Source organism: Ornithorhynchus anatinus, chromosome 11 (genome assembly GCF_004115215.2).
Source record: "Ornithorhynchus anatinus isolate Pmale09 chromosome 11, mOrnAna1.pri.v4, whole genome shotgun sequence".
NCBI classification, from domain to species: Eukaryota; Metazoa; Chordata; class Mammalia; order Monotremata; family Ornithorhynchidae; genus Ornithorhynchus; species Ornithorhynchus anatinus.
The window spans coordinates 52,762,960-52,784,504 of record NC_041738.1 but is presented as its reverse complement, the minus strand read 5'-3'; the positions used below and the strand labels follow the sequence as shown (position 1 = coordinate 52,784,504).

General features: G+C 51.2%; 1 protein-coding gene across 2 annotated transcripts in view; it reads left to right on the top strand.

Moving 5' to 3' along the window:
• Nucleotides 1-1,484: 1,484 nt before the first annotated feature.
• GRIK4 (glutamate ionotropic receptor kainate type subunit 4) overlaps nucleotides 1,485-21,545 on the top strand; it is a 189,947-nt gene continuing 169,886 nt past the window's right edge. For both annotated transcript variants that reach the window (XM_029076255.2, XM_029076253.2), the window contains exon 1: nucleotides 1,485-1,558. The gene's annotated coding sequence lies outside the window, so the exon portion shown is untranslated. The remainder of the gene's footprint in view (nucleotides 1,559-21,545) is intronic.

Genomic DNA, 21,545 nt, shown 5'->3' with positions numbered 1-21,545 from the left:
CTACCGAAAAAATGGGGCGGAGCGTTGCTGGACAAGGGCACGTATTGGGCCTGTATGTGCAGCAGAGCGGCTTAGTGGAAAGAGCATGGGTTTGGGGGTCAGAGGTCGTGGGTTCTAATCCTGACTCTGCCATTTGTCAGCCGTGTGACTTTGGGCGAATCACATAACTTCTCTGTGCCTCAGTTACCTCATGTGTAAAATGGGGATTAAGACTGTGAGCCCCATGTGGGGACAACCTGATTACCTTGTATCTACCCCAGCACTTAGAAAAGTGCTTGGCACATAGTAAGCGCTTAACAAATACCATCGTCATTATTATTATTATAATAGTTGTATTTGTTAATTGCTTATTACTTGCCAGGCACTGTACTGAGTGCTGGGATGGATACAAACAAATAGGGTTGGACACAGTCCCTGTCCCATGTGGGGCTCACAGTCTCAATCCCCATTTCCAGATGAGCAAACTGAGGCACAGAGAACTGAGGAGACTCGCCTAAGGTCACCAGCAGACAAATGGCAGAGCAGGGATTAGAACCCACATCCTTCTGATTTCCAGGCCTGTGCTCTCTCCACTAGAGCCATGTGGGACAAGTGACTTTCCCAAGGTCACACAGCAGACAGTGGCAGAGCTGGGATCACTTGGGGTCCAGATGTCCAGCCCAGGCTACTGGTGAGCTGGAAAGGACTGACCCTAGACTGTGAGTTCATTGTGGGCAGGGAATGTCACTGTTTATTGTTGTTTTGTACTCTCCCAAGCACTTAGTACAGTGCTCTGTACATAGTAAGCGCTCAATAAATACAAATGAGTGAATGAATGATGGAACCTCATCAGACCCTTAGTTGGGGCGTGGCCCTGTGGGGTTGGGGTGGGTGGGAGGGCGTGCAGACCCTCGAGAGGCCCACCAGATGTTGTAGGGGTGCAGGGGCAAGACGACTGTTAAAAGCTTGACCTTTGATTCTGTTGTTCATTCAATCACATTTATTGAGTTCTTACTGTGTGCAGAGCACTGTACTAAGCGTTTGGGAGAGTACAATATAAAAATGAACTGACACATTCTTGCCTGCAGTGAGCTTACAGTCTAAAGGGGGAGACAGTGCTTAGGACCATTGGGATACTTAAACCCATGGGCCTCACTTTCCTCTTTTATAAAATGGATTGAAACCCTCTCCCCATCTTGCAAGCTCTTTGGTAAGAGGACAGATGTAAAGTTTGTCAAAGAGCCCAAACCTCCCTTTCCCAATTAGGGCTCACAATCTATCTCATCCTAATGGAAAGGATGAGAAAGCTGAGCGATATAAAGGGACTCGTCCAAGGTCACCCAGCACGCCAGTGGTGGAGTTTAGACTCGAACCCAGTTCTCCTGACTTCCAGTTCCAGGCTGTGTCTGTTGTTCCAGCTCAATCAGTCGGAGGCTTTGTGATCTCCCTTGCCCTCTTTGGCTGCAAACCCGCCTCTTATACATGCACCTGATTTGATTTCCCTTCCAGGAAGTTCGTACCTGGTCACCAGAGACAGCGCCGAGAGAGCGACTTCCTGGGGCGATGCCGAGGCGACCCCGTGAGTGGCCTGTGTTGTTTTGGCGGCCAATGTGCTGAGCGGGGCCCGGTCTGTACTGGGGAGGTTGTGGGGAGCGGGGAGAGGAGAGCGGGGCTCACTGTAGGCCCACGGCCGTCTGTCCTCTTCTATCCCCCAGACCGGGGGCAGACTGGTCCAAGGCCCTTGTGAGTGAGGGAATGGTGCTAAAGCTGGAAGTTCCCTAGCTGGGGGAGAGATTGGTCTGAAGTCCTCCGATGGCACTGGGGTGGGAATAATAATAACAATTATGGTACTTGTTAAGTGCTTACTATGTGCCAAGCACTGTTCTAAGCGCTGGGGTAGATAACAAGTTTACTAGGTTGGACACAGAAACTGTCCCACATGGGACTCATGCTCTTAATCCCCATTTTCCAGTTAAGGGAACTGAGGCCCAGGGAACTGAAGTGACTTGCCCAAGATCACACAACAGACAAGTGGTGGAGCTGGGATTAGAACACAGGTCCTTCTGACTCCAGGCCTGTGCTCTATCCACTAAGTCACGCTATTCTCTAAGTGTTTGTGAGCGTGTGTGTGTGTGTATATATGGAGGGCTGCTCCTCTCCTCCCCTCCCCCAGTGACCTCCCTCCTGGCTCGGCCCAATCAGGGATTTGGGCTGCTGGCTGGTCCCTGCGGCCAGGAGGGGGTTAATTTGGCTCACCCCCAAGCCCTGACTCCTGCCTATCCCCTCCTCACACTTGCTGTTTCCGGCTCTGTGCCTTCCCCGTGCCCTGTCTGTGCCCTCCCCGTGCCCTGTCTGTGCCCTCCCTGACCTGGTGTCAGCCTCCCAACCAAGGCTACTTGAATTAATTTTCCAAAGGAAGATTTTGTCTGGCGCACTCTGGGCCGCTTCCCGGCGATGAAGATGTTCGCTGTCTCCTGGATCCCCGAGGCCATCTGTCTTCTCGAGTCTGGGCCGTCCCTTGGTACTAGGAGGGTTTGGGCTGAGAATTGGGTGCATCCCCTATCTCCCCTTTGCTCCCTCAAACCTCTTCCTATTGTCTAGCATCTCTGTGGGTGGGGTGTGTATGTGCGTGCGTGCATGCATGCATGAAAGGTCACAAATACAGACATGCTGGGTCAACCTCACCGTCCATCCAAGCCAGAATTCTGACTCTGACAGTAGACCTGGCCCCTTGCAGTGATCATGTGCTACTGCCCTCACAGAACTTTATAATGGTTTGTTCAGGATGAACCATCCAACACCCCTGACTCTCCCCTCTCCACTCCTGACTCTTCCCCTTAGTGACCCAGCGTGAACCATCCAACACCCCTGACGCTCCCCTCTCCATCTCTCACTCTCCCTCCACTGATTCAGCACCGACCATTCAACACCCCGACTCTCCTCTCTCCACTTCTGACTCTCCCTCCGGGGACCCAGCACAGACCAACACTCCTGACTCTCCCCTCTCCATTCCTGGTTTTGCCCCCAGTGACCCATCATGGATCATCCTATACCCCGACTCTCCCCTCTCCACTCCTGAATCTCCCAGTGTCACAGCACGAACCATCCCACACCTCTGATTCTCCCTTCCCCATCCCTTTCTCTTCCCCCAGTGACCCAGCAAGGACGATCCAACACCCCTGACTCTTCTCTCTCCACCCCTGACTCTCCCCACGGTGATCCAGTTCAGATCTCATTTCTGAAAATGCGCTTCGCCCTTTTTGAACTTTCCAACATCTCTACCTTTCCCGCTAAATGACCTAATTACCAGTGAATTTATCCTAAAGCCTCCTTGAGCATCATAACCTCCCTAACTTTCCCCTCCAACTCACCATAAATCTATCACCATCCATCATTAATAGCTTTTAAGTGAGCGCCTGCTGTGTGTAAAGCACAATATTAAGCACTAGGGTTGAGGTTAATAGAAGTTAATAGAAGTTAACAGAGAAGCAGCGTGGCCTAGTGGATAGAGCACGGGCCTGGGAGTCAGAAGAACCTGGCTCAGGCACTTCTCTGCTGTGTGACCTTGGGCAAGTCATCACCTGTAAACTCGTGGGCAGGAAATGTGTCTGTTGACTGTTATATTGTACTCTCCCAAGTGCTTAGTACAGGGCTCTGCACACAGTAAAGGCTCAATAAATACGATTGACTGGCTGATGGACTGACTCTGTGCCTCAGTTACCTCACCTGGGAAATGGGGAGTAAGACTGTGAGTTCCATGTGGGACGGGGACTGTGTCTAACCTGATAAGCTTTTATCTACTCAAGCGCTTAGTATAGTGCCTGGCACATAGAAAACACTTTACAAATACATTAAAAAGCAAAACAAAAAAACCAAGTGATCCCTGCTTTCATGAAGTTTGCAGCCTGGTAGGAGAGCTGGACACTAAAATGATATACAGTAGGAGAAAGGGAGGAGGAAAAAGGGATATGTGTATGAGTTACTGCCTAAGTAACGGGGTATGAAGATATGTTCATAAGTGCTGTGGGTTGTTGAGGCGGTGGAAGCTGCCGAAATGACAGGTGGACGGAAATTGGGGAGATTAGAGATTAATTGGGGAAGGCTTCTTGGAAGAGATTCAATTTCAGACGGGCTATGAAGATGCAGAGAGCTGTGGTCTGTTGGATTTGAAGTGGGAGAGATTTCCAGGCGGGGGAAGGGCATGAGCAAGAGGTTGGTGTCAGGAGAGGTGAGAATGAGGCACTGTGAGTAGGTTAGCTTGGGAGGAACAGAGAGTGCAAGCTGGGTAAAAGTGGGAGGGGAGAGTGGATAAGAAGGAGAGAGGTTGCTGATGGCCTTAAAGTCAATGGTCCAGAGTTTCTGCTTACTGCAGAGAGGAGACAATTACTCTACCCTTCTTCAAAGCCTTATTGAAGGCACATCTCCTCCTAGAGGCCTTCCCTGACCAAGCCCTCCTTTCCTCTTCTCCCACTCCCTTCTGTGTCATCCTGGCTTGCTCCCTTTATTTATCCCTCCACATAGCCCCACAGCCCTTACGTAAATATTTGTAATTTATTCGTTTATATTCATGTCTGTCTCTGCACCTCTAGACTATAAGCTAGGCAGGGAATATGTCTGTTTATTGTTGTATTCTACTCTCCCAAGTCTTTAATACAGTGCTCCGCGCAGAGCAAGCGCTCAATAAATATGACTGACTGAATGAATGGAGGCTTTGAGGAGTGGGAGATTTATGGCTGGGATGTGTGCATGTGTGTTTGTCTCTGTGTAGCTTTCCCTTGGGGGACAAGGCTGAAGTGGCTTGCTGCTTTCTGGATACCACTCTTGTCACCTGGAAGCTTCCTGCCGTTATTATTATTTATTATAAATTGTATTTATTGAGTGCTGACTGTGTGCAAAGCACTGTACTAAGCGTTTGAGAGAGTACAATATTACATCAGACACATTCCCTGCCCACAATGAGCTCACCGTCTAGAGGGGCCCTGTTACCCGGGTCCCCTGGAGCAGCTGCAGATCTCAAAGCACGAGTGCTAGGGGTTGGCTGTGTGAGATGGTGGGTGGGGCCTATCCAGCTGGAAGGGGACAGGGGCTGGCCAGGTAAGGGGCGGAGGGGGTGAGGGGGCAGAGGGGTTGGCTGATCAAGGTAGGTAGACCACCCCAGTAGGCTCCTGCTCCAAGGATCTCTCCGCTCCCTCTGGCCCACCTTGGTGCTCCATTGTACTGGATGCTGTCGGATTACAGAGCACTATACTGAATGTATTTTGAGCACCGCACTGTACTGTGTGTGTTCTGTGTGCAAGGCACTATACTGGATGTTGTCTGTGTTCAGGACACTGTACTGGGCATATTCTGTATGCAGGATACCGTCCTGAGCATCATCTGCATGTGCCCGCTTTTTTTGTTTTTCATTCTGTTCAAATTGCAGAAAACCATTTTTTGGGATGGATCTTTTGGGATCTTTTTTGGGGATGGATTGAGAAGCAGCGTGGCTCACTGGAAAGAGCACGGGCTTTGGAGTCAGAGGTCATGGGTTCGAACCCCGGCTCTGCCTCTTGCCAGCTGTGTGACTTTGGGCAAGTCACTTAACTTCTCATTGCCTCAGTTCCTTCATCTGTAAAATGGGGATTAAGACTGTGAGCCCCACGTGGGATAACCTGATTCCCCTGTGTCTACCCCAGCGCTTAGAACAGTGCTCGGCACATAGTAAGCGCTTAACAAATACCAACATTATTATTATTATTATCTTTATTTTCTGTTTTTCGCCTTTTCCCATGGTTTTTGTAAGAAAAGGGAGAGGACCCCTCCACCACCCCAACCCAAAGTCACCTTGAGTATCATTCTCAACAGAGGTTTTCAAGTGGATGAGAGCCCGGTCTTTTCTGTTGCTGTTGAGGTGGTGGACCTGGTCTGTTCCGTTCCCTGTCTATTGACGATACCTCTTTCCCCTCCACCTCCTTCCTTCAAATCCTGCCACTGGGCTAGGGGGCCAGTCCAGAGAGTGGGGATGACTCGTCACAAACCATCACCGCTACTGCAAAAACAACTTAGGTCTGGGTCCTGCTGACAGTAGGACGTACCTCATCTGTAAAATGGGGGTTGAGACTGTGAGCTCCAGTTGGGATGGGGACTGTGTCCAACCTGACTCACTTGTGTCCATCCCAGCGCTTAGTACAGTGCCTGGCACATAGCAGGTGCTTAAATAGAGAAACAGAGTGGCTTAGTGGAAAGAGTACAGGCTTGAGAGTCATAGGACGTGGGTTCTAATCCTGGCTCTGCCACTTGTCTGCTGTGTGACCTTGGGCAAGCCACTTAACTTCTCTGTGCCTCAGTTTCCTCATCTGTAAATGGGGATTGAGATTGTGAGCCTCATGTTGGACAGGAATTGGGTCCAATTTGCTTGTATCCACTGCAGTGCTTAGGACAGTGCCTGACACATAGTAAGTGCTTAAATACCAAAATTATTATTATTATTATCCCTCATCCACCAATCAGCATTCTCGCCCCCTCCCCAGCATAAGCATTCCTAGTCCCCTCCCCTCCAGCAAACCCACTCCCCCCACCCTCAGGCTTCCTGCCTCCTGTGGGCTGGGCAAAGTCTTCATCCAGTGCCTGGCACATAGTAAAATGTGAGCAGAAATGTGTCTGTGTCTGTGTATTCTCCCAAACGCTTAGTACAGTGCTTTGCACACAGAAAGTGCTCAATAAATATGATGGAATGAATGAATAGTAAGTACTTAACAGATACCTTAATTATTATACGGGTTCCCACCGGTTGCTTTCCAGCCGGGTGCTGACCCTGTGCCCTTCAGCTCGCTCCCTTCTTGCAGCCACGAAAAGCTCTTGCAGAGGCAGGTCCACGGTGCACCTTGCAGTGGGGGAGCAGAGGCAGAGGTGGGTGAGCGGGTGGACAGGCGGGCGAGCAAATGGATGGCCAGGGCGGGCAAGGCGGGCATGCAGGCGCTGCGAGGAATGATAATGACCCAACACCCTCCTCCCTGCTCTCCCAGCCGCTGCTGCCTCCTGCCTTTATTCATTCACTCATTTATTTATTTACTTGTTCTGAAGGGGCGAATAGGCGACGGCGCAAAGTAATGAACCGGCCAGATGGCTCTGACTGCCAGAGTAAATGTTTGCAGCCATGTAAGGGGCTGGTCTCTCCCTCCCTTTCTCCTCCTTCCCCTTTTTCTTCCCTTCCTCTTCTCCCTCCTCCCCCCTACCCCAATCCAGTCCTCCCCTACACCCTTAGGCATACCCCTGCTGCCTGGGCAAACTGCCTCTCTGGCATCTTCAATACCAGCAGGTTGGGGTAAGGACCCTCTCGTGCGTTCTAATTCTGGCTCTGCCACTTCTCTGCTGTGTGACCTTGAATAAGGCACTTAACATCTCTGTGCCTCAGTTCCCTCATCTGTACAATGGGCATTAAGACTGTGAACCCTAGGTGGGACAGGGACTGTGTTCAACTCAATTGTCTTGTATCTCTCCCAGCGCTTAGAACAGTGCCCGGCACATAGCAAGCACTTAACAAATACCATAATAATAATAACAGTGATTATTAACCCAAGCCCAGTTTCTATTTCCACCCTGAAAGCTGGGACGACTGGGGGACGGGGAACCCAGATGAAGGGTCGAGTGGGCAACTGGGAAAAGGGGACCCCTGGAAGCCGATGTCATAGACACAAGATACTCTGAGCATACACCGCCCCTGTCCCATGTGGTATTCACAGTCTACTGGGGTAGGGGAGAAGACAGGCATTGAATTTCCATTTTACAGATGAGGAAACTGAGGCACAGAAAAGAGAAGTGACTCACCCAAAGTCACACATCAGGCAAGTGGCAAAACTGGGATTAGACTTCAGGTTCTCTGACTTCTAGGCCTGGGCTCTTTCCACTAGGCCACACTGTTTCTCTACTAGGGCACACTGTTAATCTAGATCCAGATCTGATCTCATAGTCCTGGGGCAAGGGCAGAATGGGAGAGTGGGAGTTGGAGGAGAAGTAGGCTAGAACCGAGTCCTGGAGACCCAGGCTGGAGAGAGTAGGGAAGGGGAGGGGCGGGAGGAAAGGGAAATGGCAGAAAGGGAGAGTTGTGAATCGAAGGTCTAGTGGATAAAACACGGGCTGAGAGTCGGAAGGACCTGGGTTCTAATTACATCACCTCACCTCACTGAACCTCTGGAAAGTGGGGATTAAACCTGGGAAGCCCATGGGGGACAGAGACTGTGTCCAACCCAATTGGCTTGTATCTACTCTAGTGCTTAGAACAGTTCCTGGCACATAGTAAGTGCTTAACTAATACCACAATTATTATTATTATTTCTCTTCCCCCAGCTAAATGGCCAGGGTAGCTTGGGACTGTCTGGAAATGGAGAGTAAAGCTCTTGCCCTTGGAGGTGGTGGATGTTGCTTGGGCTCTGTGCTGCTGGCGAGCAGGGCCGTGGACTCGTTGAAGGTGGCTTCAGGCGCCCCTCGGGACACTATCCGAGCTCTCAGCCCCTTACCCGCTTGTGCCCAAAGTGGGTACTGATTCCTGGCCTGAGGTGAGGGGCTTCCAAACTCCCCATCTGGTGTTCTTTACTGGCTGAAAGAACAAAGATGGTTTTCCTCTCCTCCCTCCCCCACACCGCCGGGGGGATGGAGTACGACGTCTAAAGGCTCGTACCAGAGTGGGCTCACTCCGAAGCCCAAGGAGTCACTGAGAGGCTCGAGAAGAGAACCTTGGTCACCTGATCCTCCGGTTTCATTCCACAAGGATAGTAGTCACCTCCTTTCCCTCTCCCCTCCCTCACCCCACCTCTTCTACCACCTTCCCCAAAATCTGAGGAGTTATTATGCATAAGAGAGTCAGAGGTCATGGGTTATAATTCCGACTCCACCACTTGCCTGCTATGTGACCTTGGGCAAGCCACTTAACTTCTATGTGCCTCAGTTACCTCATCTGTAAAATAAGGATTTAGATTGTAAGCCCCACGTGGGACAACCTGCTTACCTTACATCTACCCCAGCACATAGAAAAGTGCTTGGCACATAGTAAGTGCTTAAGAAGAACGATTATTATTATTATTATTAATAATAATAATAAGGGGAGGAAACCGATCAGGGATCAATGGTCAGAGTTATGTAGGGGTTCAAGGAGGATTAGATTGAAGTCAATCAATCAATCTAATCAATCTTCTGGTTGGCCAGAAGGATGTAGTCTGGGAAACCGGAGGGAGAATGGTCTGGGCTGAGGAAAGAGGATCTAATCCGGATTGGATCGCAGAAGATCCCTAGCTGGAGGAAATGGAGAGAGCAGTGTGATCTAGTGGAAAGAAGATGGGCCTGGGAGTCAGAGGACCTGTATTCTCATCCCAGCTCCACCACTTGTCTGCTGTTTGACCTTGGGCAAGTCAATTTACTTCTTTGTGCCCAAGTTACCTCCTCTGTAAAATGGGGATTAAGGCTGTGAACCTTATGTGGGACAGGGACTGTGTTCAACCTGATTATCTTGTATCTACTCAGTGCTTGGAACAGTACCTGGAACATAGTAACTGCTTAACAAATATCATAATAATTATTATTAGTATTGTTATGATGATGAGCTTTAGACAGGAAAGGGAGCAGGAGAACGGTGGGGCCCAGGACAGAGAAGGCTTTTCCAGTTGGAGAGACAGAGGCTGATTCCCTGCCTTTTCCCAGCGACTCCCCACAGGCTTCTCCAGGGCCTATAGGACTCCTGAGGGAGTCCTGGGGTTCAGGAAACCCCAGCCCTCCTCATAGCTTCCCACCTTGGCCGAGGCTCTTCCCTTCTTCCTCCTTCTCCTCCCTTCCTTTGCCAATGCTCGGAACCTACTTGTGGGGTTTATTAAGCTCTTTTTTGGTTTCCCCGGCTTCCCCCTCCCCTAGATTCCTCCCTCACCCCCCACCCCCCACTCCCCTTCCCCCATCTCATGGTAGTTGTTATTCTGAGGCTGGTCAACTCCACCACAACATGCCCTGTCAAGTCTCTCCTTTCTCACCTGGTAGGTAGTGCTAGAGGTGGGGTGAGAGGCCCAGGGAGAACTGCCCCTCCCCCTCACTGGGCAGGGTGACCCTAGGGGTGGACAGACGGATGGACAACGGTGGTCTCTTCATTCAGACTAGAGTCATGTGGGTGGCTGGGTGGCAGGAGGTGGAGGAGGAGAGCTGAGGCTTTGCAGAGATGCCAACTGACACCCCCTCCCCGGTGACTCTTCCCCTCCCCCCGTTGACCGATCCCCATCCAGAAGAGGAATGGTCTTCCCTCCCAGCCCTCAGAGCAGACGGGAGCTAGGCGAGCAGGCACAACTGCAGGGAGGACGATAAAAGATGCCTTTGTATTAGCGTAGCCAATTTTATTACACGGAGAGAAAGGGGAACGGAAACATGTCAGCGTTGTGTGGCGGGCCTCCTGAATGTGGAATAACCTAATCTTCTCTTGAATCAGTCCCGCGCTGCCCGGCCAGGGGAATAGAAAGTGCTCACCAGAGCCAACAGCGTAGGAGTCCGCCAGAGGGAGAGGCGGGCCAGAGAAGCATAAAGAAAGAGCCGTCCGACCCTCCGGAGGGGGACCCGGCCGGCTGAAGGGACCAGAGCAGAATCAAGGGATCCGGTTTACGGCTCCTGTGCTTTATACTATGGGAGCAGAGTGGCCTAGTGGATGGAGTCCGGGCCTGGGAGTCGGAAGGACCTGGATTCTAATTTCTGCTCAGCCATTTGTCTGCTCGGTGACCTTGGGCAAGTCACTTCACTTCTCTGTGCCTGTTTCCTCATCTGTAAAATGGGGATTCAATGTTCTGAGCCCCATGTGGAACAAGGACTCCCACAAATGGGAGTAATTCATATTAAAGTCTGTTCCACTTCTAGACTGTAAGCTCAATATGGGCAGGGAATGTATCAGTTTATTGGTGTACTCTCCCAAGAGCTTAATATAGTGGGATTTTTCACATAGTAAGTGCTCAATAATATGATTGAATGAATGAATGAGTTAGGGCGGGCCAGCACAGCAAACATCGGAGGCTCGGCTTTGGCCCCACCAAGTGGAGAACAAATGACAATTTTCGAGGCGCTTTCAAGTTATTGCATCCATATCGTGCCTAAAAATATTAGTATTCATCTCCAGTTGAATAAAAGCGGCACTCGCCATTCGTAGGAAGAAAGAATAGCTGAGGGGGAGAGAACAAGTCCTGTTTTATGAACGGGTTGGTGGGCAGGAGTTTGGAGAGCTCAGCTTTAGGCGTCTCAAACTGGGCCTTGGATGGGGAACACAGAGAGGTGGGGTGGGGTGGACCAGAGTGAGCAGTCGGGGGAGGGGGTCTGGGTGCTGCCCCACACCAAGGTGGGAGAAGGGCTAAGGATTCGGGGCTTCCCCTTTCTCTTCCCTGGCCCCTGACTGCCCCACACCTCCCAGACCCCCTTCCCTTCTCCTCACCCCCTCTGCCTCCCCACCATTGCCTGCCCCCTTCCATCTCACCACCCCCTCCTCCCTGACCCCTCTGCCTTCACTTCACTTCCTAAGTAATCAATTAATTATGGTATTTATGGTATTTATTAAGTGCTTACTATGTGCCAGACACTGTACTAAGCGCTGGGGTGGATACAACCAAATCACATCCTCACATACTCCCCTCCATCCCCCCACCTCTAAGTGTCTTTCAATGTGTATGCCCTGGACCCCTACTAGCGCCTTAATGTCTCTCTTTGGGATTGGACCCCTGCACTCCTCCCACGCACCCCTTTCCCCACGCCCCCTTCCCCACATCCCTCCATAGCCTCTCTCTCCTCTTGCCTGTGGCCAGGAAACTGAGGGATCGAATCGTGCAGAGCTCCAGGTTCTATTCCTTCTTTGCCCCCTCATTTGTTGTGTGATTTCAAATGTCACTTGCCCTCTCTGAGCGTCGATGTTCCTGACTGTGAAATGGGGCAAGTCATCTTTGTGTGTCCGTGCTCCTTCCTCTGCCTCCCCACCCCCACTCCCCGGCTAGCCCCCAGTTTCCCTGGGAGTCAGAGATAAAAGTTGAGAAACCCTCAGGTTCTTGCCTAGCTCATGCTTCTCCTTTCCCAGAATGCTTCCTCCAACCCCCGGCTTCCCCTTTCCCCTCTTTTCACCACCCCTTCAACTTCCAGGCCTTCCTCCTCCAGTCAGCCTTCCGAGACTGAACAATCTCATATATCCATTTTTCCTGTAACTTGGAGGACATCAACAGTCCCTTCTTTCTGTTCCCTTCTTCCCCCAGTGGGGTGGATTCTGCTACCCTGGGAGTTGGGGCCAGAGGGTGTCAAAATTCTCTGATTCTTGGGCAGCAGAGGGAATGGATATTATTCTGTTTTATCTGAAATCCTTGAACACATCCCCACTCCGCTCAGTGTCCTGCACAAAGGAGGGCTGAGTACAGTGTTCTGCCCACAGTGGTCAGTTCAGTTCTCTGTATAGAAGAGGCACTCAGTACAGTGCTCTGCCCACGATAGCCACCCACTTCAATTCTCGGAATGCAGCAAGTGCCCAGTACAGCACCAGGCACACAGTAGACATCCAGTTCAGTTATCTGCCCACAGGAGGCATCCAGTACAGTGCTAGGCATATGGTAGACAGAGCGGGCATTCGTTGGATGAAGAATAAGTCAGGGTTGATCCAGAGCAGAGAAGCAGTCAATGCCCCTGTGCTTTAACTGCCAGGTTTGGAAAAACATGCTATCTTTGTTGATTTTTTTGGGCAGTGATGGGAGGAAACCAAGTATGAATGGCTATAATTTAGTGGCCTCCTGGGCAAATTTGTATTTCATTCTGATTATTGAATGTGTTGCCTAATTGCAGCTATAAAAAGGAATAGTCCGTCTTCCCCAGGAAAGCTAGGGTGCTGGGCTGATGGTTGTTTAATTAGTTGATTCCAGTGATGGAGGGGTGAGTTTGGAATTACAATTACGGCTCCCATTATTTCAGGGAGATTGTCGAATTAATCAGGGGAACAATCGGGTTATTCACTGTTGACATCTTAAGAACCCACACTAATAACTTGCGAAGTGGACCTGAGCCTGGAGGGCTTGCGATAGGCTGGCCATCGGACTGACCGGTTCATTGCGGGGGCTGACTGACCCCCTTTCTCCTCTTTGCTGGCGCGAGCCCCCTGGGCCTTGGGTTTGTGGGGAGCGCTGCAGGAGGCCAGGAGGCCGCTGGCCGGCAGTTGGTGGCTGGAGGAGGGGGATTAACCTGGACTGAGCTGGGAGTGGGTGTGGGGGAATGTCTCAAAAGGTGCAAGGAGCTTGGGGGAAGAGAGAGCAAAGGGAAAGAGAACAGATCATATAGGTTGAAGGTCAGAAGCAGCTCAGCCTAGTGAAAAGAGGGCAAGGCTAGGAGTCCTGAGTTCTAATCGGGCTCCATTATTTGCCAGCTGGGTGGCCTTGAGCAAGCCCCTTAACTTCTCTATGTTTCAGCTCCCTCATCTGTAAAGTGGTGATAGGATAACTGTATCTATCTATGTATCTATCTATGTATCTATCTATGTATCTATCTATCTACCTATCTATGTATCTATCTATGTATCTATCTATCTATCTATCTATCTATCTATCTATCTATCTATCTATCTATCTATCTATCCGTTCATTCATTCAATCACATTTGTTGAGTGCTTATTCTGTGCAGAGTGCTCTCCTAAGCGCTTGGGAGAGTTCAATATAACAATAAACAGACAGCACAGCATTCTGGAGGGTGTATGGAACCTAGGAAGCACTTATCAAGTGCTGTGGCCTAGTTGAAAGAGCACAGGCCTGGTAGTCAGAGGAGTTGGGTTCCATTCCCAACTCTGGCACTTGCCTGCTGTATGACCTTGGGCGAGTTGATTAACTTCACTGGGCCTCAATTTCCTCAACTATAAAATGGGGATTGTATACCTGTATACAGGATTGAATACCTGTCCTCCCTCCCACTTAGACTGTGAGCCCAATGTGGGACAGGGACGGTGTCCGACCTGAATATCTTGTATCTGGCCCAGCCTTTAGGACAGTGCTTGGCACAGAGTAAGCGCTTAACAAAAACCACTAGAAAGTCAAATATTACAATTATTGTTCTTGTTGAGACGCGAGGCTTTGCTGGGCTTTGGGCAGAGAGCCTGAAACAGGAGGCCAAACTCCCAAGGTCACACAGAGAGTGGGCGGTGCTGGCCCAAGCCCTAGGGAGTTGTCATTACCCATCTCCTCCATGCCCACCAGACCGTGGCCTTTCCTACGGGCAGGGGACACCTCCTGCTGCTTGGATCCGGGTGGCCTTTGCATCTACTCAAGGTCTCCCTTTAGCTCCGGCTGAGTGCCCACGAGCCCCTGAGAAGGGTCACCTGGAGCAAACTCCTCTCACTCAGGTCTTCCCCATGCAGAGCCCAGCGTGGGGCCCGAGAAGTGATGCAGCCTAGTGGAAAGAGTGTGGCTTGGAGCTAGAGGACCTGGGTTCTAATCCTGGCTCTGCCCCGTACCTGCTCTGTGAAATGGGGGTCAAATCCTATTCCCTCCTACTTAGACTGTGAGCCCCATATGGCACAGGGACTGTGTCTAGCCTGATTATCTTGTATCTACTACAGTGCTTAGTTTAGTGTTTGGGATGTAAGAAGTGATCAGTAAGTACCGTAACTATTATTATTAAGGGTCTTCCCTTTTGGAGAATCTGACAGGAAATGGGCTTTAGCTACAACAAGAGAGAATGAGACTAATCACCAGGAAGAACTTCCTGGCCTTGGGATTGGTGAATTTTTCATTAGCACATAAAGCATCTTCCCACCAAGGATCTCATTTGTTCCTCCCTCACTCCACCAAGGCAGGGGGGCACAGGAAGGTGGGGATTCCTCTCCCTCTTTCCAGATGAGGATCCTGAGGCTCAGAGAGGTGTTTTTTTTTATGGTAAATTTTAAATGCTTATTCTGTGCCAGGCACTGTTCTAAGCACTGAGGTAGGTACAAGATAATCAGATTGGTTACGGTCTTTTTCTACATGGGACTCACAGTTTTAATCCCCATTTTACAGATGAGAGAACTAAGTCACAGAGAATTTAAGTGACTTGCCCAAGGTCACACAGCAGGCAATTGGTGGAGCCAGGATTAAAATTCAGGCCCTCTGACTCCCAGGCCTGTGCTCTTTCCACTGGTCCCTGCTGCTTCTCCCCAGATGACTTTACCCAAAGTCACCTTCAGAGTTAGAAACAGGCCCAGGTTTTCAGGGCTTTTCCTCCCAACTTTGCAGCCCAGTTTGGAGGCACTGGTAGGGATCGAATGATGTTGAGAGGCAGATGTCCTGGCTCTGGCCTGGGAGCTGTCTGAGGGTCATGGTAAGGCCTGGGCATCGGGACCCGTCTGGGGTTGGGCAGGCCGGGACAATAAGGAGGCCATTCCAAGCTGAGCCTAGAGACGTACAGCCAGGTGCTGTGGACCCGGAGCGGCTGGGGTGAGTGAGACCCACCATGGGGAGTTAGAGAAGCAGAGAAGTCAGCCAGGAGGGGAAGGAATGAAGAGGCACGTGCAGCCCCTATCTCACTTTCCTCCAGTCAGGACTGGAGCAGGGATACGGGGCCCACCAGCTTCGCTAGTGCCACAGTTCTTCCAGGGAAAGGGGGTTGGGTCAGGAGAGCAGGGCTCAGAAAGGCTGGGAAATTGGTCAGAAAGCAGATCATGAAGATTTAGTGGGGCATTTCACGACAGACTCAGGGAGTTATAAACTACAGCTAATTGAGAAAGCTCCGGTGTCCCCGAGTCATTTTGCTTGTCTGCTTGGAAAGGGCAGACAAGAAATTATGCCACGTCCCGACCCCTTGCTCTGCTGGCCCTCTTCCCCCCACCCCAGCCACAGAACATCTCCCTCCCTGGCTGGCCTCTCTCTCTCTTCCCTGCTGGCCAGAGCTCCCTCTGGCCGGCTGGGCCCCAGCTCAGCTCTTGGCCGGTTGTCCACAAGGCCGGGCGGGGCCCAGGCACCCCAAGGCCTTATGCCACGCACCACAGCTGTGACCCAGAGTCCTTTGGGCGGGCTTGGTCCTGACACTTGTCTGTTGTTGGACCATGGGCAAATCCCTTCACTTCTCTGGACCTCAGTTTCCTCATCTGTAAAATGGGAATGAAATAACTGGTCTCCCTTCACCTTAGACTTTGAGTCCCATCTGGGATAGGGACCTGATTATCTCTTATAATACTACAACAGCAACTATAATAATAATTGTGGTATTTAAGTGCTTACTATATTCCAGGCACTGTACCAAGGGCTGGGGTAGGTACAAGGTAATCAGGTGGGGCACAGTCCCTGTCCCACATGGGGCTCACAGTCTTCATTCCCATTTTTCAGATGAGGGAGCTGAGGCACAGAGAAATGAAGTGACTTGCTCAAGGTCACACAGCCGACAAGTGGTAGAGCCGGGATTAGACCCCAGATCCTTCTGACTCCCAGGCCTAGACTATTTCCACTGGGCCACACTGCTTCTCGTTTCTGTCCTGGAACTTAGCACAATGCGTGGTAAAGACTAAATACTTACCTAAGGCTACAGTTATTATTGTTGTTGTTATCGTTGTTGTTATTGTTATTATTTTTGTTCCACCCTGTGGGGATTCCAGAGCCTCAGTCTAATGGGGTCGAGGCTCCTGGCTGGAGGGGTAGAGAGCAAGAGTTTGTGTGTGTGTGGGTGTGGGTGTGTATATGTGCTGTGTGAGCGTGTATGCATGCAGGCATACACCTGTGGGGACCTGTGTGTATGGGGAAAAGCATGGGGGAACCTAGGGTTAGAGGTCAGGGGTGCAGCTTGGAGAGTCAGGAGGGCGGCATAGGATGAACAGCAACTCTGGGTTCTCCACATCAGAGAGCCAGAGGAGATGGAGTAGGGGGGAGCATTAGGAAGGCAGGGATAGCGATTGGATGAGGGAGTTTGAAAAGGAGAAGTCATAGTAATCAATAAATACCATTGATTGATTGATCAGGATCAGCAGGAGCAGGGCATTCACCTTGAACCTCCTGGAGCCTCTGACAGTGCCCAAGGTGAGAGACGCAGTGATGCTTCCTCCTGAGATGAGTAAAGCCGGCGGGGCCAGGGGACAGGGATGCCCGGTGACTGAACTTAGTCCCAGTGGTAGAACAGGTCCAAGTTAGTCAAGAGTCACCAAGGGATCCCTCTCTTGCTCCACTGTGTCCTCACCCTCCAAACCCTAACCTCTTGGTGCTCGGCCTTCATTCATACAATCGTATTTATTGAGTACTTACTGTGTGCAGACAGTGTACTAAGCACTTGGGAAAGAACAGTATAACAATAAATGGAACAAAGTCCCTGCCCACAAGGAGCTTACAGACTAGAGGGGGAGAAAGACGTTAATATAACCAAATTACAAATATGTACGTAAGTGCTGTTGGGCTGGGAGAGGGGCTGAATAAAGGGAGCAAATCAGGGTGATGCAGAAGGGAGTTGAAGGAAAGGAAAAGAGGACTTAGTCAGGGAAGGTCTCTTGGAGGAGATGGGCCTTTGACAAGATTTTGAAAGTAGGGAGAGTAATCGTTTGTTGAATATGAGGAGGGCGGGCGTTGCAGGCCAGAGGCAAGATATGGGCAATAGGTCAGTGGTGACATAGAAGAGATCGAGGTATATTGAGAAGGTTAGCATTAGAGGAGCAAAGTGTGTGGTCTGGGTTGTAGTAGGAGAGTAGAGTAGTGAGGTGGGGGGTGGGGAAGGTTGCAAGGTGATTGAGGGCTTTAAAGCCAATGGTGAGGGATTTTCCACCTTCACCCCGGGAGCCTGGGGAACGTAGCAGGACCACATAGGAGACTGAGCAAGGGGATGTGCCTGGGCTGACCTTGTCAGCCTCTCCCCTGATCCTAGCCCTCCCATCTCCGGTGACAGGACTATGGATGGGATGACTCTCTTTCGCGCCGTCTGAGATTGCTTTGAAATAATGGCAGGGTTTGAAAAGGCACTTTTATTGATTAAACAATTGAGGTGCTGTGTCTTTACCAAAGTGGAAATACTGAGGTATCTCCCCCGCCGGCACAGGAGATGCTGCCCACTCTTATTTATCGGAGGTGGCGGGCTTGGCCGGCAGTCATGCCACTGTTCATGAAAGGCAGTTTTGGGGCTCTGGATTGAGATGACTTCACGCGGGTGAATGGAGGGGAGAGAATTGGGCTGTGAAAAACCTGGCTGTGGGGGTGGGGTTGCCCAGCTGTCTCCCTGGAGTGGTACCAGGTGGGAGCTGTTCAGCTGGGGGGGGTCTATCTGGGCTTGGAAAAACCATTAACATCATCATTATCAAAGTGGTGTTTATTGATCACATTCTGGGTGCAGAATCCGGTACTAAATGCTTAGGAAGAGACACCGCCATGAGTGAAACCAGGAGTGAAACTGGAGCTGGGGGTTCCCTGGACTGTGAGTTCAAATCCAGGCTGTGATGCTATCTGCCGTGACCCCTGAGGGGAATTCAGGCTGTAAGGCTGTAACCACTCAGGGTAATGATGGTGGCTTGAGATGAATTTATCTCCCACTCCTCACTCCCCTCACTTCTAAAGAAAAATCCAACAACCCTCCATATGAGTTCACCTGATTGGATAGTGGTATCTGATGGCTTCCCCTGAATGCTAATGAACCGTGTAAGCAGGACCCCCTACCCCAATCCTATGGAGGCTACATAGACACTCAGGTCCACCCTAAAAACATGAAACTATGAGCAGCACCATTTCTGGGCCTCTCCCACAGATCATTCAGCCCAATACTGTCAATGACAGCAGCATCTGGGAGCTCAGAAGAACAGCTGCCCTCCTGGACCCCCACCCTCATGGTGAGGGTTAGACCCCTGACTCTTCCTTTAGTGAGCCAACATGGACCATCCAAAACTCCCGACTCTCCCCACAGTGATCCAGCATGAACCATCCCACACCCCTGACTCTCCAATCCTGACTCTCCCTCCAGTGTCCCAGCCCAGACCATCTAATGCCCCAATTCTCCCCTTTCTATCCCTGACACTCCCTCCAATCACTCAGCACGGACCATAATCCCCCTAACTCTCCCTCTTCATCTTAGGCATTCCCTCCCATGACCCAGCACCGATCATCCGTGACCCCTGACTCTCCCCTATCCATCCTCAACTTTCCCCAAAAGACCCAACATGGACCATCCAGCACCTCCAACTCTCCCCTCTCCATCCCTGACTCTCCCCCAAGCAACTCAGCAAAGACCATCCAACAACTTTGACTCTCCCCTCTTCATTCCTGACTTTCTCCAGGGATCCAGGGAGCCGGGAGCTGAGAGGAGTGAGAGGGTCTGGCCGGGATCAGGCAGGTTGTGGGCACAGGAAGGAAGGAAGGAAGGGAGAAGGGGAAGACAGAGCAGGTTGTACTGTCTCCACCTCCTTACTCCCCGTCGCCCCCCACGATCGATGGCTGTCTCAGCCTTCCTGCAGCATTTTTCATTACTGTGATGAATTACACCTGCAAAATCCCTGGCCCGCAAGAGGCCGGATTCGGGGCTGTGTGGGCGGCGGGGGACAGGGGTTTCCCAGCCCTTCTCCATCCCTGCTCCGTGGGCGAGGAGCTGCCCCTCCCCCAGACTCCCCGAGGATCCCCGGCTCAGTCCACCAAGGGCCCCACACCACAGGGGCTGACTGTGTCCGGCTCCTCCACCCTCGCAGACCACTATTGCACCCAAGCCCACCCTCCTGGATGTGGGCAGCTGTGCCCTCTGCTTTTCCTCTTCCCCAGGCTTGGCCCCCCCCCCCCCGGGAATTACTTGGGACCCACCAGGGAGTCTGTTTCTCTAAAGGACGGTGAATGTGTCTGTCCTGGTCCTATGGGCTCGATGTCCACGGGCCCTTGATGTGGACCGTGTCGGGTGCGAGGATTCCGGAGCTGGGGAGGATCTCCCTGAGGATTCCGGAGCTGGGCGACTTTTCCCATCCATCAGGAAGCTCATTCATTCCTCCCTGAGTAATGAAGTTCTTGTGACCCTTGGATTTGGATGAATGCGAGATGGGCACAAGAGCTCCTCTGAGTAATTTATCCCCTGCCGGCAGCGGCCTGCCTCCCCGCCAATTCCTCTGCCTCCTATCTCCACCCCCATCCCTGCAGAGGCCCCGAGTCCCACGCCGCATATCCCTCGTCCGAGGCCCCAAGGCCTCCCCCAAACGTGGTCCTCTGGTGCTGTTCAGCTGTAGATCCACCAGGGTGGCACTGCTGAAGCGAGGGCATCTACCAGCAGCATCATGGCCTAATGGATAAAGCATGGACCTGGGAACCCAAAAGACCTGGGTTTTAATACCGCCTCTGCCACTTGTCTGCTCTGTGATCTTGGGCAAGTCACTTAATTTTTCTATACCGAGTTCCCTTATTTTTATAATGGGGATTGAGACTGTGAGACCCTTGTGGGACAGGAACTGTGTTCAACCTGATTAGCTTGTATCTAACCCAGCACTTAGAACAGTGCTTGACTTGTGGTAAGCACTTAACAAATACTATTATTATTATTTTTATTATGAATCAGCACCATGGGAGGGAGCTAGCTGCCAGAACTGTCAGCTTTGGTGGATAAATGCGAGAAGTGGAAAAGAGCTCCTCTGGGTAATTGGAGGTCTTGGGCCTCACTGCCCCCTCAATTTGCCCTGCCGGTCTGCTTACTACTCGGCCCCAAGTCACGAGGCTGGCCGATGCTCCAATCAGTCGGTCATTGTCAAGGACCAGGAAAGGTGCCCGAGAGTTCTCCTGGACACAGGGTGCCAACCCTCTTGCCTGACCATTCAGGCAAGGGCATGATACACTAATGTGCCAGAGTTTCCCTTCTACATAACTTTATTCCCCCAAGCACAGGGTGCCAAAGTACAGGAGACACCCTCAGTGACAACTACGTGGAATCAGCATCTTTGAACCAAAATCCGTCAATCAGTAAATTGTATATACTGAGGGCTTGCTGTGTGCAAAGCACTGTATTAAGCGTTTGGGAGAGTTCAATATAACAATATGACAGATACATTCCCTGCCCAGAACCAGCTTACAGTCCAGAGGGACACAACTCTATATTTATCGGACACTTATTGTGTCCAGAACAGTGAACTAAGAACTTGGGAGAGTACAGTAGGGATAAACTACCCCACAGAGCCACTCACCTCACACACCACGCTCTGCTATTTGTCTATGTGACCCTGGGCAAAACACTTGCCTTCTCTATGTCTGTTACCTCATCTGTAAAATGGGGATTGAGATTGCGAGCCTAACGTGGGACAGGGACTGTGTGCAACTCGATCTGCTTGTATCCACCCCAGCGCTTACTACAGTGCCTGGCACAAAGTAAGCACTAAAGAAATACCATCATTATCATTATTGTGTGGCTCCCACCCATTGAGGGCTAGAGAGCAGGGGAGCCCAGGATCCAGGAACTCGGAAACCCAGGATGGGGAGAGCCGGAGAGCTGTCATGAGAGACTGGCCAAGTTCCAAGCTCAGTCGTTATCCTGGGATGAAGGAGCCTGCAGTGAGGGCTTGGGCCTGATGGATTGTAACAGTTCAACGTGCGAGTCAGTAATCTATCTATTAAGGGATCCCTGGGTCCCCTTAGCGATGCTTCTGCCCCATGGCCAGCGGTGCC